Raw genomic sequence first — 5,000 nt, 5'->3', positions numbered from 1 at the left:
TTAAATCAAGCATGGCAGATCGGTGCCACATGGCACTGTTTACGAGACCAGAGGTAAGGCGATGTGATTTGGCGGGACAAAGCCTGTCAGCATCCTGGCACGTGAGGAATATACGCTTAGGATTCATGTAAAACAACGAGGCATTCAAAAATCCAAGAAAGGGGAGTCAACACTCGTCGAATTCTCACAAGCTACAAAATGGCAATGCACTGAAATGATATAAATTTTGTCAAAAGCACTTCGGGCAGGACTCCTCGTAGAGTGGCTATATTACAGAGGAAGTCATCACAGTTCGGAAAAAAATGCATAAAAATCTCGCAAAAATTCAAGTGTGGTGGACCGAACCCTAACCAGCGACCCCAGGAGCCCGAATCAGGAGCCCGAACCCTCTATACAAGCCCGTGGAGGCAAATGCAAGTGAGGTCAAATCAAGTGCCAGTGCACTTTGTGCGTAAAAGTTACGCCATCACGGGGCGAAGGCGGTGAAGCTCGCGGCTCGGGCTCGGCACCGACCCCAGCGGTGAAGGGCGAACGTTTCGGGCAGCACCGGACCACCGTGCACACCGATACTTTCTATACCCTGTGTCCAAGCATGGCACTGGGGAACGGGACGTCAAAGTGAAGAAGACGCGACGGAGGCCAACATTCATCTCCACTTATAGCTTACTGACGTCAAGTTGCCGGAGCATTAACCTTCATCCGGGCGCAGCATCTAGGCATTACGGACTTACCTGAGGACTGTGTCTACCGCAACCTCTTAAATCTCAACCGATTGTTCTAGCCAACACGACCAAAATTATGGTAAGTAATATTCTATGAACAGAATATCAACTGGGATTTTATTTCAAGGATAAGATCCGGTTTATTCTAGGTTCGCTGTGATGCAATGGTCTCGTAAGCAATGGAAGATTTGCTAAAATATGCTGCATCGCACTGACGCTTCGCTTCCTCTGTGATCCGCGCTCCCGCTCCCTCTATGCGTATACACATATACATACTAACATACATACTAACATATATACATACATACATACATACATACATACACACACACACACACACACACAAAGAACCCGCGGTAGCCTCTACAGCCGGGGTTTTCAAGGGGGGGGGGGGGCATCGGGAAAGAATGTACAAACTATCATTCAATCAGGTGGACTGCATTTATTAATACTGTGTCGCCATATCTTAAGGAATCACAGTATGTTAGCACTGAGAGTAAAGTCCGAACTGAAAAAAGCATAATGTGTATAATGTGGACCCTCATTCTAAATTTGCTGCTCGTTTTGTGTGGTTCCATATCACTTTGGGTATTCAGTCTGATGGCATTACGTAAGGACGGGCTGAAATGCTTCTCAATGAAGGTGATGTCATGTGTTGTCAAAACACCCTGAATGTTATTCTGCGGGTTTTTTTTTTTATCACTGAAGGGAGGGGCACATTATGAGCGCTCAGAGGGTACCTATGGGAGAAGGTGAAACCCCTTGCTCTCAGCTACTAAGGCTGTGCCCTTCCCCTGGTCTAAGACTAGTAGACTATAATTACTTGTTAAATGGTATGCTATTGACCTGTGATTCATGAATCAATGTCAAGGCACACATCATGTACTTTCCTAGCTCTGATCATACATGTCTCATTCATCACACATGCCATAAAATTCGCATGTCTAGCATCTCGGTCAAACCCATGCCCGCCGAGGCGTCCTGCATCTACCCTCGATCAGGTGTATGGTGCAAGGCCTTCGGTTTGTATCCCAACAAGTTTATGATTAATACACGATCTTACTTTCTAAAGTTTCACACGAACCATATGAGTTAGGCCTTGTCTGCTCAATGCAAATCCTATGGATTTGACCGCAGCACGTAGCCTGAAGGTCGACGTCAAATATATATAAACATGGCGCATGCTCTCCGCGCTGCCAGCACGCACATACGGCACCATATCGGACGTGAGCACGTCTGAAGATCGTGGGCAGATCGTTTCCATACTTCAGCTTGCTCTGCAGAATGGCAGCCCAGGCTACGCTGATGTGGGAGGGGCATCGACACCATCACGGCTGCATATCATGCTCCTTAAATGACATTACGGGAATCGAAGTGCACAGGTCAACATACGCCCCACCACTGAGGACAGCGCAGACGTCCAATGAGGTCTGGGCAAGATCTGCTATCCCGAAAGACGTGGCTGAGGGTAGAGCTTCACCGACTCTGACTTTCACTTGCACGTGCACTCCCCGCCAGCGGTGTAATGCAGTAAGAAAAAAAAAGTTGCACTGGAACAATAGCCACGAGACGCGACGATGCGCGTCGTGACCCAGCGACCCTCTAAGCAAGACAGCTATCATGCACCAAGCTACGGTTCGCACCTCTTCTGGTTGCTCCGCTCTCATGGGCGGCTGCTGAACTGACAGCCGCAGCTGTGCCGCCCTCTTATATAGCCCGCACATAGAAAGATACCCTGCTGCTCCCTTTTGATCTCCGGGGGCCTACTCAGGGCCGCTTTCTGCTCCAAGCACTCGCGGCGCGGACGTTCCCTCCCGACGCCTGTTTATCTTCTGACTTCCTTCCTTCCTAAAGCTTTTACTTCATACTCATCTCTGTTAATTTGTTTCAATCGTTTTCCATATCGTGTTCACAAGCATCGACCGCCTAAATGCACTGCCTTAGGGCAAGACATGATGATAATACAAAGGGCACCACCTGTCCCCTGTGCCCTTTGCTGGTTTCCTGCCTAAACATTCTTGCCGCGTCTTTGAAGTCTCGAACTGCCACAAATTCAAACTGCGATGATGTTATGTCTGCAAATTCCATAATACACACACATGTTACATATGTATATCTGTATACACACACACACACACACACACACACACACACACACACACACACACACACACACGCACGCACACGCACGCACACACACACACACAAACACACACAAACACACACACACGCACGCACGCACGCACACACACACACACATAAATATATATATATATATATATATATATATATATATACACACGGTCTACCTAGCAGCACTTTCCTATCAAATATCGGACAAAGCCAGAGGCTTATACCTCAGCCCTACCCAACGCCATCCGCAGCCGAAGCAGGGTTCATCAGCAGCCACGCATTAAGCTTTTACGGCAGACGTGGAGGAAATGCAATATGAACTCACGAGCGCCTACCTTGATGGGAAGTTCAAGTGTCCCCATTGAATTACAAATATTCAGAGACCTTTCGGACACCTTTTACGGAGAGCTGGACCCGGAGTTCCAGGATCTCGCGCCCGTCAGGCAATCGCCGTCGAGTTGTTATAAGCTACAGCCAATCACCGTCGATATGCCTTGCGTTGCAACCAATCAGAGCCGCTTAGGACTCTCTCACTACCCCGGAGGTGATGGACCTTCACCGGAAAAGGTGTCTGAAGTGAAGTGTCTCTGAATTTGAGCGACTATTTTTCACAGGTCATCTTTTGTTAGGGTAGGGCAGAACAAGCCAAACTAAGAGGAGGCAGGATAAGATAGGTCAGCTTGGGTCCAGGGCGAGGGGAACAAAGGGTTTAGGCAGCAACAGTCTTGCACACCGAAAAACACTTCCAGAGACCTTCCTAGGGGACGAAAGCAATGAATGGAAAACAAAACTTGAATCAGCAGCAAAGACGGAAAATTACATAAAAATTAGTGATACATAATAATAATAATAAATTACTTGTAATTATACCCATCTCGCACAGACTGCATTTGAGAGAATGAAGGAGGCTTCTTCAGAAGAGGATCATATATACATATATACATACATAGCCTACATACATACAAAGAGAGGAATTTAATTTCTTCTGGGTTGAACGAGATGCATGAGACGCCTCCAGAATCCCGCGGCCGCCTCTCCCTTCCCAATCCAGAAGCTGTTTCACTTCAAAATCGCGTTTACAGCAAAGGTAATATCAGCAAGGGCGGCCTCACTGACAATAGGCTTTCTGTCATTACACAAGACTTCAGAAAATGCCACAGTGCGTAAGTAACCCTTGAAATAGCACCGCTGCCACGTCACCTCTCGGGCTTCGTTCACTGCCTCTCCTGACTGGCCACTTGCGAGGCACAAGGGGTGAAACACAATGGATAATTTACAGGAAATGTCGATTCACAGAAAAAAGGAAATGCAGATGGATACATAAAGAATCAATAATTGGTTTCAATGCGTAGATAAACAAAAAGTAAAGCCAGACTACTAGAGGAAACCAGGCTGCACAGTCAGCTAAACAAACAAACTAGAGGCACGAGAATCGAACCAATCAAATCAAACTGTAACACCAGAGCAGAGAATCAAGCACTGGGCGTCCCCTTCGCGTCGCCCACAGCTCGCAGGCCAGCAATGGATCACGCTGCACGAGTCGCGCCCCTCGCTTTCCCTGGACAATTATTCGCAATCCTCGCCTGAGAGTCGGACGCTCGCTGTGAGGGACTCTCGATAATCAGCACGCGGGAGGCGTCCATCAAGGTGGCTTCCGCTGTCACCCGAAACATTCACTTCCACCACAACAACAGCAACTTTTTTGTTTCTTCTATACGGATCCGACAGGACAAAAATAGAGATCACATTAGTCCACGCCAACAATTCCCTCTTCCTGACACATGAAGAACCACGCCACCCGCCAATGACGTCACAGAGCCGTCGTGGGAGAAAAGTTGCTTGGAAATAGTCCGGCCAACGCAATAATCGCGAATCTGCGCATACCACCCCCAGCCCGCATCTGCTTCTGCGCCCTTCCTCTGCCTCATCTACAATTCTACGTTTTTCTTCTCCCCCCGTCTTCTGCCCTTTTTCTCTATTAAGCGCCCCCTCTTTTCCCTTCTTATTCTCCCCTTCTTTGTCTCCTCCTCCTTCACCATCCTCTTTTTCTCTTTCTCCTTCCTCCTCCTCCTCCACCTCCCCTCTTGCACACACCTGCAGGAGTGACACATCATCCTAAAGCGTGTTCGGCGCGCGGCGGGTGCG

At 48.2% G+C, this 5,000-nt stretch overlaps 1 protein-coding gene across 1 annotated transcript in view; it reads right to left on the bottom strand.

The window, feature by feature from the left end:
• LOC125025870 overlaps nt 1-5,000 on the bottom strand; it is a 45,158-nt gene that overhangs the window by 30,525 nt on the left and 9,633 nt on the right. The gene's annotated exons all lie outside the window — the stretch shown is intronic.

The sequence above is a fragment of the Penaeus chinensis genome, chromosome 5, assembly GCF_019202785.1.
Source record: "Penaeus chinensis breed Huanghai No. 1 chromosome 5, ASM1920278v2, whole genome shotgun sequence".
NCBI classification, from domain to species: domain Eukaryota; kingdom Metazoa; phylum Arthropoda; class Malacostraca; order Decapoda; family Penaeidae; genus Penaeus; species Penaeus chinensis.
This window is presented reverse-complemented; position numbering and strand designations above follow the sequence as displayed.